We start from the raw sequence: 16,291 nt of genomic DNA, 5'->3' as shown, positions 1-16,291 counted from the left end.
TGCAAAATATATCTCATGGAAATATATGAATGCAAAGAACAAAATTGCAATAAGATCACAAAGGTAAATTGTTTTTATATAGTTATATTAGGCTACTATTTCCTTAGCAAAGAATCTTATTAGACATATTTTGTAGATGAGGATAAGGAAGAATGAGTGGGTGAAACTTAACTTCTCAAGGTTATGGTGTGAGAGCTACATTCTCACCTCCACCAACTAGACAATCAAAGGTGTAGAAGGTTTTGATCTTCCAGCAATGGGTGGGCCAAGAGTCTTACTCCAGCTGCCTTTTTCTATTAGAGGAGCTGAAACTGTTGTCACTTGTATAATATCTCACTTGTTCTACTATTCTTCCTGAATTTTGTCAATTCCCTGTGATGTCTCCCACTAAGAAGATGATCTTGTGCTACAGTTTTTCTGCTAAGACCATGATACAATTTCCTTCTGCAGAAAAAGAAGAAAATTTAGACATTGATTTTTTTTTTTAAAGAAACCTGGCTTAAGAAGATTATCATTTCATGAGAGCAGTAAACTACAGGTGATTAAGTGGTTATATGATATAGCTTTATTCTGGAAATCGTTCCTCCTTCCAGAAAATTGTCTATCAACCGTCTCTTTTTATTGATCAATGAGTCATGTAATTATGAAGATGCTCTCTCGAGTTACCAGGCTTTTGGTCATAAACCCCAATGTCATATTTGTTTACAGGGCTGGAACATCTTTCTGCAAAGTGATTAACTCTGTGCTTGGTGTTTTGCTGTAGCCACTAACTCCTTATCTGCATGGGGAAGGCATCAAGGAAGTGGTGAGGAGGAGAGAAATGGAAGCCCTGTGCTTCAAAGCATGGAGAATTATTTTGACAATTACATTTAAAATAAGGAATGAATATAGATTGTCCTTTTTGGACCCTGGAATTGTGAAGATGGGGCTGATGAGGGTTATAAAAGAAGTATTTGCCACTGACAAACCCACTGAATTTGGAGGAATGAATTTATTTGAGAATATTATAGCATGCTTTAATAACCTAGTGGAAGAAAGGACAACAAACAAAGAAACATGCAAAAGTGCCCATTAGTGCTGGCATGATGGCTTGATAGTTGAGAGCACTGCCTGTCCTTCCAGAAGAGTCAATTTTCAGCACCTTTGTGGTATCCCAAAACCATGTGTGAGTCTAGTCATAGTGGACCTGCCTTCCTCTTTTGATTTGCAAGGTCTCTGCATGCATCTGGTACACAGACATACATGCTGGCAAAATAAACACACACACACACACACACACACACACACACACACACTAATAGAATTATTTAAAAACAAAAGTAGTCCTCAAAGAATCTCAGCTTTTCTCTCATTGTCACACATCATACATTAATGGCCCTATAGGATCAATAGGTGTTAGCTTTCTGTTAGAAGACTTGTTTAAGCAAAAACGGAAATTGAGTCTAAAAAGGTAGTTTGCAATAAATGGGTAGGACACCCAGGGTTGACTCTGAAGGGTGATAAGAAGGGTTAGATACGTTGTCTCTTTGTCATCTCTCTACATCAGTGGGCCCTTAATCTTATATTTGGTTTTGACTCTATTCCAGATATGCCTCAGCTTTCCATCCACTTTCATTGATGCTTAGATCTAAACATGTTCTATCCCTATACTCAGATTCTGGAAAACATAATGAAATTGTCTCCACTTGCTTAACCAGCTTGAGTGACACTTTAAAATATGTTTATGAGATGAAATCTCATAGTCTGTATTTGTCTGTGGTTGCTGGGGCAAGGACCAAATCATGAGTTAGAGTTCAGTTGTTGGAGACCATTATAGATCCTGAGTTTAAAGAAACCCTAAAGAGTGATTACAATGCCTATTTGGACAATATATTAGAAGAACAATCTGTAAATGCAACATTTTATCAGGAGAACTACATACATCTCATATCTCTATAACTTTATCTGAAAAAAATAAGTGTGCTATTCTGTAGCCATAGAGCTACAGAACATATGTGTTTTAAGATCAAATTATAATTACTGGTGTGCACAACAGAATATTAAATGCAGTTTGCACCAAATTCCATGTTTTGTCCTAAACTTGACTCCTGTGTTTACAATATTATTTTTGAGTATGACACTTCAGTGTTTCAGCAGGGTTATATTGTTAGAGACCATTTGTTGGTTTTGTGTTATATTTCCCATATTTTGAAATCGAGCACACCATATTGTGGACTAAGTCAGTGGGAACTTCAATATCTTTTATTTGAATGTCAGTGTGGCATTAAATGTGTGTGCAAATGATGTGATGAGAATTTGATTGTTTGACATAATGAGTACAGATACTTGCCAGGTCATTGCTGCTATGGTTAGACTCTTATGGAGATAGGGTAGAAGCTGCATGCAAAAAAAGGAGTGTGTTATGTTTTGGGGTCTTTATTACTGTAGTATTTGGATCTTTGCTTATGGATTCCTTTTGTCTATTCTTTACAACTTGAAGACATATTGGCAGTAATTTTCAAGATGACATTTTTTCCAGTGTTCTTGGGGGTGGGGGGGAGGGAATCGGCTAAAGAAAATACCTGTTTTGGTTAGGACTCTAAATTGAGATCACTCTTTTTTACCCTGAAGAATTCATCTGCTGAACTAAGGCTGAACATTAAACATTCTATATTTTTAAAGTAAATGAAATGAATTCACAGAGATGTTTTCTAAAGGTCTTTTTTAGAGTTTTTATAGTACTTGTAAAAAAAATAAAAACACCCACAACTATATTTCAAGTTATATTCTCTCTCCTGTGTCATCTCCCCACAAAGTGTTCAGTCTTCCAATGTAGAGAAAAAGCATAGACAAGCTCACAGTAGAAATGTCCTCAACATGGCTTTGGTTCCTTCAGAATGATAGCTTTAAGCCCGTGAGACATAAGTCTATCATCAGCTGCCCTTCTGCCATCAGGTTATTACTGTGTTAATCTACAGTCAAGCAGTAATTTCTTGTCAACCTTCTTTTGGTCTCAGAAGCTTGAAAATGGAAGACTAGAATGAGAGGCTCTGAACTTAGAGAGATATTTAGCAGAAATGCAAGTAGGGTGTACACCCGATTATTGGCATTAGCAATTCTAAGCCATAATCCAGGTTTCCTGTCTCTCCATGTTGGTCAAACAAAACCATGAAAAGAGGTAATACTGTAGCAACGTTTTTGCCAAAGGCATTATAATGTTCATTCTTTAGCTCATAGCATGAAAGTACACTGAGATGTCACAAAAAACACAAATAAGAATATAATGTGTTTTGAAATTTGTAGAAAATTTTTCATTTCAGTTCTCTATTTGTATTTTATGATACTGAAAACTCGACTTCCTTGCAGGGTCAAGACCATTTCTTACTTATGCTTTAATATTGGTTCTAGTTAAAATTTTTATAGTACATAAACAGTCAGTTTCTCTACTTGTAAAGTTAGCCAATGCTGGCATCTGTTTCATGGGTATCGTTGTAAATGATAAATAAAACTATGGTTGTATCAGAGTGGGCCAATGGCCTGAACTATAATAAGAGACCATAGAATAGTACTATTTTCATGCTTATAATTGTTGTTAGAGATATTCATCATAAATACAGAAATACAGAATTTAAAATTCCGTTCTGAGTTAAAAGCTGTGAGCACTAGCCCTTAAGTTGGCCACTAAACATCCCCACTTCTCTTGTCATAATATGTTAGGTGAATATTAAAGTCATGTTTCTGTTTAACATTATTTTATATTTTGCTTCTCAATAGCAAGTGTTATCTGCAGCAAAATTGATTAAAATAGAAATCCGCCATTTGTAAATATACTTCACTTTTTAGAAATGACTTTTTGTGAAATTTCTGGGTCCATATACAGAAGAACTTTGGTTTCTTACTGATTGAATATTTTAAAGAATGAGTTGGTTTCTGGGCTCTGGGGCTGAATATAAAGCTCAGTGATAGAGTAGACAGAGTATTTCCTAGCATGCATGAGGTCACAGCGATAGAGTAGACAGAGTGTTCCCTAGCATTCATGAGATCACAGTGATAGAGTGGGCAGAGTGTTCTCCAGCATGCAAGAGGTCACAGTGAGAGAATGGACAGAGTGTTCCTTAGCATGTATGAGGTCACAGTGATAGAGTAGACAGAGTGTTCCCTAGCATGCATGAGGTCACAGTGATAGAATGGACAGCATGCTCACCCTTGCATGCATAAGTCACAAGTTCAATTTTTGCTCAACAAAAACATACTGGGCATGCAATGCTATTTAATGGGTTTGGGTGTCATATCACAGATTTCTGGAACAGCACAGTGGGTGAGTGAAGAGGAGTTTTGTGTACAAGCAGACATTGATGGCAAGCCAAGAGTAAAACACATTCTCTAAATACCAAAGGCATCTTCAGATGTAATTGGCAATTTACAAATCAGAACCTCAAGAGAGCCTTGAAACAATTTCTTGATAAGGGATGAGTTGGAAGAAAATGTTGTCTGGATATCAAGATAATGACTTTTTATTTAGTAGCTTTGTGTACTGAGGTTTAATAATCTGATACAAGTATGTTTGCGGGGTCAAGATAAAAAACAATAAAATCCGAGTTATAGAAACTTGGGGATAATTGAAACAATTACTGCAGGGGTGAAAACCTAGAACACTCTTAATACCACATGGCAGCAGAATCTGAAAGAACCTCAAGAGAAGACAGCCTGATGATAGCTCTGGTGTCTTAGCCAGTGTTCTCTTGCTGTGAAGACACACTATGACCACAGCAAGTCTTATAAAGAAGAGTGTTTAATTGGAGCCTTGTTACAGTTTCAGAGGCCTAGCCCATTATCCTCAAGGCAGAGAGCATAGCTGAATGCGGACAGGCATGGTAGCATTCTGCATCCAGATCTGGAGGCAACAAGAAGAGCTAGAGACCAGGCCTGGCTTGAGCAATTGAAACTTCAAAGCCCACCCCCAGTGACATACTTTGCCCAACAAGGGTTAGCCTACTCCAACTAGGTCACACTTCATCATCACATCAAGTATTGCCACCCACCCCCAATGACAAAGCATTCAAATATAAGAGGCTGTGAAGGCTATTCCTATTAAAACAAGCATACCTGACTTTAAATAAAGGTGCTACCAAAGGAGTGTCGTCTGTTAAAAACTGTAAATACCATATCTATTGAGTTGTGTACTAAGAAGTTCTTGAAGAAACAGATGACCAAGAAGACAGAATGAAGTCTTGCTATGAATTGGCCCAAGAAAAATGTTGATAATGCCTTTTAAAATTGATTTATATCTGACCTAAATTACAAGCCTGTCCTTCTGATCTGATATAAGCATGAGGTAGACTGGCTCAGGTCTAATGGGTTCACTGTAGACAACAACAGATATAACACAGTCATGGCAGTCATTTCACAGGCATGGGCTGTGTTTAGTATCTGAATTAGTTAGGCAAAACTGAAAAGGGCTAAACCTCAGCATGATTAAAAATTCTCTGATGGAAGAGGAAAGCATGAGGTTGGAGAGATGATTAACAGCACTTGTTCTTGCAGAGGTGACCAGTATTGTTTTTCCCAATAGTCCATAACTCCAATTACAAGAGTGTAATATACTTACAACACCTGAATGCACCAGGCATAATGAAAATATATGCATACAGACAAAAAAACTTATAGATATATAAAGAAATCTTTCTTTAAATGGTGAAGGAAAAGAAAATTATCTTGATTCAACTCCAGAGAGTAATATGGTGAAGTATAATCAAGAGCGAAGAGAACAGCTGGGAAATATTCTAGATGGTTGGTTTCTAAGTCAGCTTCTTATTTTATCATTGTGGAGACCAACAGACCAGGATTGATGAGTATGCAATTAACCACAGTGGTAAGAATTGGATTTACCAAAAAAGCTGCATTAAAAATTCAGATTAATATCCACAGGAAAAATTGAACCTAACTGTAAATTTGTAATCAAAGCTAAACTGCCCTTCTGCATAGTACTAGATACAAGAAAAAGATGTTGAAAATAAATACTTGCCTATAAACATAAAAATATGTGCTCTGTTATTGACTATGAAATATGTTAGAATAAGAGCTGAATTTTGCTGGCTCATCTCTGCTTCTCCCTCAGAGTAGGCGGGCCCATTGATCAGCGAGCTGTGTTGGAGGGAAAGAAGATTAACCAGATGGGTGGGCAAGAAGGATCTTGGTTGGACAAAGAACATACACCCGGGAACTGCTTTGGAGAACTGGTTGAGTTTAAAGGTTTAGAGAAAGGGGTACTTGTGCCCTTGGGGCTGTGTCTAGGGTCACTGGGCCAAGGTTTGTGCAGCTGTATACAATTTGCCAGGAAAGGGGTGCTGGGGCATGATTCACCAGCATAGTCAGGGTCAGTGGTAGGGGCTGGATGGGAACATTATGAAGTTAAACAAGGAATGAAGCCAAATATCTTTCAGGATAATAAATTCTTACTATGATTGATGGTTGGGCAGCTGATATCATGGCACTGGTTGGGGACGTTGGGGGAGAGCAAACTCTGCTATCCTTGTCTGAAATATGTTGAGTTGATGCTCTCCTTGACCATTTCTCTGTAACCCTGGGACACTGTGATTCCACAGAACTTTTCTTTCTTTCTTTCTTTCTTTCTTTCTTTCTTTCTTTCTTTCTTTCTTTCTTTCTTTCTTGAAAAGAAGGGAAGAACAAGAGAAAGACAAGATGAATGAAAGGTAGATAGATGACATATAGATGATAGATAGATGGTAGATGAATGATTAATAGATGATAGAAAGATGATAAATATATGGATAATAGATATAGAGAAATGATAGATAGATGGTAGATACATAATAAAAATAAATTCTGTTAGAAAAATATCTATTTATTATGAGCTTCAGAAATAGACAAATGTGGATACAGATGGTAAAGACTTGTGGAAGAAACATAGACAGCGCTGGTACCCTCCTACTCTCTCCCACCTGAAAATAGTGCAGAGCCATGCATCACTTCAGGACCACACAGAGACACACATCTGCCATAGACCTCCTGATTACAGACTCAGCTTCCCAAGGTCACTATGTTCAATCGTATGTTGACCAGAGTTTACATGAAATAAATTAACTAGACTTGGACAGCCACAGAGGAAGGCAGAGGAGGAAAGGACCAACAAGTGGTGTGCTGCCACTGGAAAGTATCTGTTTCTGCAGACAGTAGACTCAAAAGACTAGAGATAGAACCTACAATCCTCAACAAAAATTCCACAAAAGAAAACAGCATTTGAATTTCTACCTTAAGTTTCTCCTAGACATTTTATGCACCTAAGCTAAAAATGTAAAGTTGATTTGAGCAAAGTAAATTTGTTATCTTTTGTCCTATTCACAAAGTCTTCACATTTTATATCATCTCAACCTTTATCCCTTGTGTAGACACTTAATTTAAGCTCTTTTATATGGATATACATATTTATTTAGGAAGCTTATAAAATAGGTTTATTTGTTGCTTTTTAAACATCCTGTGTGTTATTTACAGCCCCCACACCTACCTTTGTTCTACTCTCCCATTGTTCTCCCCATTAAATCTCTCTTCCTTGGGCTAGAGGGAAAGCTAAATGGTTAAGAACTTCTGCTCTTCTGGAGGTTCTAAGCTCAATTCCCAGCAACCACATGATGACTTACAACAATCTATAATAAGATCTGATGCCCTCTTCTGGCATGCAACTATACATGCAGATAGAGTACTCATATACATGAAATAAATAAATATATCTTTTTTTAAAAAGAGATTTATTAAATTTCCCTTCCCACTGTTCCTCTTTTGGCCTTTATATAACTTCTGCTATATTAGCCTCTTGCAATTAAAATATTTCTTCCTTCTTTCCAAAAACAGTGTGTCTCTAATTTTCTGAGTTCTATAAATACTACAGATAAATCATATAAATGCAAAGATTTGACTGTTTTATTTTATTTAGATTCCACCACTCAATATGACTCCCAGTTCTATCCTCTTACCTTATTCACTTGTATAATTTCATTTTTATTCACAGTTGAATAAAATCCCATTGTGTACAGGAACCATACTTTTGTTATCCCTACTCTGGTGGATGGTCACTGAGGCTCTTTCCATGTCCTACTTCTTGTGATTAGATCAGTGATGAACACAGATGAGAATATATTTCTTATGTAGGACACAGACTCTGTTGGTGATATGCCCAGAAATGCTGTGGCTGGGTTATGTGGTAAATCTACTTCTAGTTTTTTAAAGAAAGTATAGCACTAATTTCCATCGTGACTATACCAGTTTTCACTTTCACTAACAGTTCATGAGGTTCTCATTCCCTATTTGTTGTTTTTTCTTAATCTTAGCATTTTTCAGTAGATATGGTGAAATCTCAAAGTAGTCTTAATTTACATTTCTTTGGTTGCTATGGGTGATTAAAACATTTAAAAATAGTCTTAGACATTTCTATTTCTTCTTTTGAGAACTCTTAGATATCATTTTAATAAAAAATAGTCTATACAAAGTAGTTTTCATCACTTTATATAGATCTTATATCACTTTCAAAATATATGTGTTCCATTACCAAAATGCAAGCTTTTTATTAGTTCTAGATTAACTGAAATACTAAATGTAAATATTACATTTTTATTGTATGTGTTTGGATAATTGTCTTCATAAATTTGTGAGCACTATGTGAATGTCCAGTTCCAGAAAAGGGCAGAAGATTCTAGGGAACTAGAGTTACAGATGTTCATGGGTCCCCATATGTGTAATGGCAATTCTTGGTTGTTAACTTGACTACATCTAGAATTAAGTAAACCAAAGTGGCTGGGTACATTTGTGCCAGCCTCGTCTTTTGTTATTAAGAAATTTGAAGTGGGAAGACCCACTTTAAATTCAGATCTTTTGAGGTAGGAAGATCTACCTTTAATACGGGCCATAACTTTTTCTGGGAGCTTATATAAAAGACATGGATAAAGAAAGTTATCATTTTTCACTTGCTTGCTCTTGCTCTAGGAGACAAAACCATTCTTTCACTGACATTAAAGCCCACTTCATGAGGTTTCTGCATATATTGAAGACTAGCTGAGACATCCAGACTTAGGGAAACTCTTTCTCTAGAGACCCCTTATTAAAACATGTAGGTGATGAGCAAAAGGTCAGGGCCTCTGGAATAGCAGCCATTTATCGTTTTAGGAACTTGCCATTTCCCAATGCACATTTAATAAGTTCTATCTCTGGAACATCTGTAAAGGCTCAAGCATATATATGAATATATTGCCAGAAGCAACAAACACAACCAAAGTATTCTGTATAGGATTCTCAACACACTGAACTTCACTGTGAAAAATTTCTACACACCTGCTAGAAAGGTACAGACCTTCTTTAAACACTGTATAGCATGAAAAAAATTTGTAAAGTTCAACTTCTGTAGTATTTGCCTAACTCCAAGCCATGTTATTACCATAGCATTTGTGTTATGTTTCTGCCTGAACCCCTTAATCTCAATATTTTCCATTTACTTTCTTCCTCAATAATTAGGCAAGTAGATAAATAATTTCACTAAAGAACAAATAAATTGTTTATAGCCATCAGCACAGATCAAAGTTAATACTGCCAACATTTCAGAAAATATGTTCTAAAATATTAGCATCAGCAATGACTTTCAGAAATGTTATAAAGAACTGCATTGGGTTCTAGAAATAAAAAAAAAAAATTACAGCTCCCACATCTAGAAACCACAGTAACATGTTGCATTTAAAAAAGCCATTGGTTAATAGTTTTAATTTTTGAAATTTAATTTTAACTTTTAGAGATTTTCACTGCAGTTACTCTGCATTATATTCATGCAAGCAAACACATTTTGTGTTATTTGCATCAATGACTCATATGTTCTTGATTAAAAATTATGTTGTTATGCTATCAGAGTAAAGGCCCTTTAAAAATGTTACAAATAATGATAAATGCAGAGATAATTCTTTCGTTGACTTACAGTATTCAAGAAAAAGTATGATTGAGATGTTTTTGTATAGTGATGTATATTTGCATTCCAATAAATAATAGGTGGTGACTTATAAAGAAGAATTGAAACCTCTAAAACACGTTATTCCCATTCCATAGTTCAAAGCCATAGTAAATCATTGGGTAGATCTTGCAAAGAATAAACACAAATTCTCTGGGAGGCTTAGCACACAAAATCTGTTCACATTGCTATTGGATGAGATGGCCCTGATGTAAAAGCTGTTAGTCTGAAAACCAGCAGAAAGAGAGGTTAACATGTTTGTGGCATTAGGCTCCAAATAAAGAAAACAACATTATCAAATGGCCAGGATCTTCTGGGAGAAATGAGTAGAGCAGATGTGAAGTATATCTGAGAAAGAAGTATGTAGATGCTTGACATCCTGTCTTGTGTATTATATCTACTATGTATGCTAAATAGACCTTATGGAACGTAAAAATACTCTTGGAGACTTACATTCAGAAACATGGATTCTGATTACTAGCACTGGAAGTCTATCTCAAAAGCTTCTTTGTATTTTAGGTAACTGTAAGCTAGTTTGTGACATGGCCTTTGTTGATATGCTTTTATTTTTAAATCAGATGAAAATCACAATATGCATTTTTAACTTCTTCACATTTTGACCTACTCAGGTAGCCTTCATATTTTCCCCCTAAGCTGCTATTGTAGCACCGGGTTCTAAGTCAAAAGCTATATATCACAGCCCATGATGAACACCGATCAATGCCAATAAATTTTAAAAGTCAGTTGCTATGTTACATTATTATTAATTTTCAAACAGAAAAAATAATATAGTACAAAACGTCAGCCCTTTGGGCCAGTGTTTATGGCACTGACATCATAGTGCTTTAGAAAGAAATCATTTTGTTTCTTTAAACATGAGTTTTGTTTTGAGAGAAATGAATATTACTAACTATATTTTTCATAAGTCAACAAATACTTATTGAACACCCAGTTAATGGATGCATATATGTTGTAAATAGCCTCACCCTTGTATTTTGATGCTAATTCCCCCTTTCTCTGAAGGGCTGCAGAGGAGTGAATCAGTACACAGGTGAATTCTATTGAACCTTCTGCCCACCTTAATTTGTAAAATAAAGGCTGGAGCCAGTGATTGGACAGAGAAAGGGAGGTGAAGAAATTAAGGTTGGTGGGAAGAGAGAGAGAAGGGAGAGAATTATGGAGGAGGAAGATGGAGGAGCAGGTGAAATGACCAGCATGTGACTTGGAAAACCCGCAAGTTATAAGGGTCTCATAGCTGGGTAATAGAGTAGTGTAGTGGTGAATCTGCCCAATCAATGTGTGAAACTTATATTCATAATTATTGAATTGCATTTTCTTTAACCAGTCATATTTGGGTTGGAGATTTACAGCAACACATATAGCGCATCAGTTCTTTTCAAGACAAAGAGCTAGGCATATCAAAAGTTCTGGAAGGCAGAGAACATGAAAGAATGAGTAACTTTAGAAACAAAAACACATAAACAAAAGGTAACTATGAAAAGAAACTGTTCAATTTTGACATGTCTAGACCACGAGCACTTTGCTTATAAAGTGGAAATAAAGCTCAGTATAGCCATGCTCTTCTTTCTCTGATTGTCAAATTTGAGTTAACAAAAATGTAGGGTTAACATCACTAACAAAGTTTGTGGCACAAACAAAGACTTTTATTCTATAAATAATGGCAGATGTCCCGTCCAGCAGGGCATTAAACAGGGGCCTGGGGAGGTCACCTGAAAAAAAAAGTGGGGGAAGCTGCCGACGCAAAGAAACACGGCTTGTCTATAGGCTGATCAAACCACAAATTTTAGTTTTTCACACAGGGGTTATATACACAAAAAGGCAGGATGTGGGGCAAGGGGATGACACAGGAGCATAAGTGTTTAGGGGGAATCCAGATATCTTCAAGAACAATGTCAGCTGGGTGAAGCTTCAGGGGGCAGGTCACTCTGACTCCACCTATGATTCACTTGTCCCTATCTAAGTTGGTACTATCCATCAATGTTACTCATCTACAAGGTCTATGACCAGAGCCTGGCAACTGTCCACCAAAGCTGCTTGTTTACAAAAGCTTCTAGCCATTTGTTTCAAGGTTTTTTCACTGAGACCCAAGACTTTGTGCTAGCAGGCTGACTTTAAACCTAAGGCTGATTCCAGGCCTTCAGAGTATAAGCAGAGATGCTCCTGACAGGCAGAGATAATAGAGGGGATGAAATATAGGGAATGTGGGAACTTGCCTAATTGACATGGAAGTGTTACGAATATAAGAAAATAGAATAACCTAGTAAATATAGTTTTACAAATGATGATGGTAATCCTCTGACTTCAGGCTGCCAGGTGTGAGATCCTGTGTGGATTTGTGTTCAGTTTCATGAGAAATCATGGTCATGAATATTTTAATCTTTGTGCTTCATTTTGCTTTTACCATCTATCTGTCCTCTTTAGTCAGTTGCTATAAGAGCTATCACAGTATGCATGCATAAAAACTTTAAATCAATAAATAAGTAGTTGTATGTAAATCATCAACCATATGGTCTAAGTACTTTAGTTTGGGGAATATGTATTTGATTAAGTGTTTAAGAATGACATCTGGGTGAAGTAGCAAAAACTCATAGAGAGTGGCAGGGGATGCTGGGCATGATGAAGTCTGGTCCAATAGTTTTAAACACTTGAAGAGTAGGTTATTAATTGTGGCCTGCCAACAACTTCTTTTAAAGTTTATCTCAGATCATTCCAAACTCAGAGTGTTCTGCATAGTCCCCAGAGTCCAGACCATATTGCCTTTGCCAAATTTGAGGAATATTCAGGATTCGCCCAAAAATATTTCCTTACTTGAGGCAGTGAAATGAAATCATGTGAGTCTGGCATAATCTTAAAACCACAGAGCTGTGATTATCTGCATCAGGGCCTACATAAAACTGACCTTGTCACCCATGGTCATGGATGGAGGATAGGGTTGCTTCATAGGGTTCTCCTGCTTCCTACTGAACTATTGGCTACTGAAAGTGAAAGGTCCAGGACTCCCCAGAAGGGGGGGGGGTCCACTAGAGTCACAGGATAGCACGCACCCAAAGGACACACAAGAGACCGTCTTGATGTAAGCACATGAGGTGGTTTATTAAATCAGAGCTCTGGGCCAGTCCATATCTCCATATCTCACATATAGGGATAGAGGGACTGACCCCCGGCTCAGGGGTCTAGTGCTTATATATGGGCGGGGTGGGGGAAAAGCGAACTTTCGCATGGGTGCACATGATTGGTTGTTTTACTTTTTGGAACACTAGCAGGTTGTACCATGGGGGCAGAGTGTAGTTCCTCCCTTGGCCAGTCAGTTTGGGATGTTCTTAACAGGCCTTTGTCTTGCAACGCCACCTCTCTGTAACTAATTAACTGGTCCCAAACCTGCTGGCAGGTGCTTTTAACTATTTAGGTTAGGGAAAAGGAATGGAATCAGGACCCTGTTATTTTTATTAGTTTGGGCCCATTTCAAAATGCTCTTTCAAAAGGTTCTGGAACTGGAAGTCATTGTCTTCATGTATGTATTCTCTGGTGAGACCACAAAACTCCAGTGGGAAGTTCCAAATCCAACATCACACAGAAACTCTTGGCCCACAAATAGAAAGACTAACATTTGCAAAAGGAACTAGTAAGGCAGTGGGAGTTGCAGTTGACAGATGGGAGGGAAGAATAATCAGAATACATCTTGTACATTTATGAAAATGGTAAATAATCAATTTAATTAAAAAATCTGCCTTTGTCTTAACTACAGTACAACCTTAACTCAGTAACTGTAATCCACAAATATCTAGATATTTTCCTTATCATTCATTAGAAAATAAAATGAAAATAAACATATGCTATTTATTTTTGCTGAAGTATAGTATATCTGTTAATCTTAGTACACAACTCATTTCCCACTATCCATCTTATCCATAGAATTAGTAATTGGAGTTGACATTCAGAATGCTATCAAAAGCCTTTACTATTGTCCAGAAAATTCTCAGTCCCTCACATTTATCGTGGAGCAGAGAGAGAGTCAGAGTGTTGGAATAGCTCTTGTGACCCGGAGTTGTCCTAGCTCACATGTCCAGTCTCATCGCTGTCTCCTGTGCAGAGGATGTTTTTTGTTTGTTTTCTTTGTTTATTTTACCAATATCTTAGATTTGGCTGAGTTCTTAAACTTCAAGGTCCTACCTGCTTGTAGCTGCTTTCACGTTTCCCTCTAATCCTAGAAAATACAATAAATGTATGTACAGAACAGATAGCATATAAACTTGAAATAATTTTCCAATATTCATAGTGTACTTGCATCAATTATAATTATTTCCATTACTATTACAAAAGCAATATACTCTAGGTAAAATTATAAATAATTTCATAAATAAATTGCACTATACTCTTTATTACAGACAAATTACTGTACTGTTTATTACAATCATAATTTGCTTTTCATTATATATATTGAGTCTGAAGCTGATTGACCTGTGAATACAGTATATACAGAAAGTTCAGTCTCTATACATTTTCTATCTTCATATCATGACTTCCTTGAATCTGAAACATTATTTTCCTCAAATAAAAGAAAAGAAGATTGAAAAACTATAGTATTACTTATCTTTTCTAGATACTTTGGAGAACTATATAAGATTATTATAATAATTTATAAGAATTCTCCATTTTCTTTTAAATAGAATTGTGATTCATCATATGTCTTCTTGGTAGTCTATTCTGTATTCTGAAAACTTCAAACTGAATAAATTTAATAATGTTAAAAGTTTCTGACCCAAAGGGACATGCATGGTATATATTCACTAATGAGTGGATATTAGCCAAAAAAGTACAGAATACTCCAGATACAATCCACAGAACTTAAGAAGGTTAACAAGCAGAAGGACCCAAGTGAGGATGGTCCAATTCTACTTAGGAGGGAGAAGAAAACAATCACAGGTGGCAGAGGGAGGGAGGGACCTGAGTGGGAGAGAGGAGGTGGAGGTGAAAGGGGAACATGGTCAGGTATTGCAGGAAGACAGGAGCAAAGCCCTGAGGGCCAGCAGAATGAATGGAAATATGCAACTCTGTGGATGGTAGGTGGAAGGACCCTCTAGAAAGTACCAGAAACCGGGAAGTGAGAGACCCTCAGAACTCAAAGAGCAGGACCTTAAATAAAATGCCCAACAGTGGGGAGAGGGAGCTCTTAGGGTCCACCTCCAGTAGAAAGACAGGGCATCAAGTGGAGGGATGGAGTTGCCATCCCACAGTCAAGGGAGGCCTGGCAGGGGTGGGGGGGGAACATTCTCTTGGAGACAGGTGGGAAAAGGAATGGGGTGAGGAACTGAAGGACAGACCTGGAGGGGGGGGGGCAATGACTGGACTGCAAAAAAGTAAAAGTAATAAAAAATATTCTTCAAAATATTTTTTCAATAAAATTAGATATATAAAATATTTAGTTATTTTTCTCATTGCTGTGACCAAGTATTTAAGTGAGGAACAGCTTATTCTTTCTCATTATTTGAAAAGACAGATAATCATGGTCAAGCACATTACATGGGTTGGTACAAGCTTGGGTCTGTTTCCATGGATCAGAGAGTAGAGACTGCCTAAGAAATATACTGGGTTGTGAAGTTCAAGGACTGCTTCTATTGGCCTCCCTCTTCAAGGGGTGCTCCACTTCTTGGTTCTAACGTTTATGCAAGCATGACAAGAAATTGTGGAACAAGGGACAAAATACAGGAGCTTTTGGAAGCCTTTTTATATATACTAGCATATACATGTATACTATATGACTTCATTTTAATGATGTACTGAAGACCCCCATACTCGGGAGACCCTTCCTCAAGTCTCAGGAGATCACGACCACCCAAAGATCACAAGAAACCATACCTGGATGCAATCAGCAGAGGCTTTATTAGGAAAGTTAGCCGGCGGTCAAGACTACAAGCTCTTTAGCTCCAAGAGCAAGGTTTTGGCCTAGAGTGGTGGGTTAAAGGGTCTTTTATAGCATGGGGTGGGGAAAGGAAGGCATTTTCGCGCGGTTATACATGATTGGTTGTTTTACAAATTTTGAACATAGCACTGGGAAGACCAAGGGAGGGGTAACCAAGAACAGTGGAACATTTCAGAGGAATCTAGCCCAAATGATATAGAGTCATGTGAAAATCACTCTGCACACTCATTCTTCTGAAAAATGTGGTTTTTACCATGCCATTGTGCCCTATCCTGCCATTTCAGATTACTATCTCTACTTTTTCAGGCTATAGCCCCACCTAGGTGGCAGCATCTTTATCTGTGGTCAGGAATGTCTTCCTGCCTTGA

Source organism: Arvicanthis niloticus, chromosome 11, assembly GCF_011762505.2.
Source record: "Arvicanthis niloticus isolate mArvNil1 chromosome 11, mArvNil1.pat.X, whole genome shotgun sequence".
NCBI classification, from domain to species: Eukaryota; Metazoa; Chordata; class Mammalia; order Rodentia; family Muridae; genus Arvicanthis; species Arvicanthis niloticus.
This window is presented reverse-complemented; position numbering follows the sequence as displayed.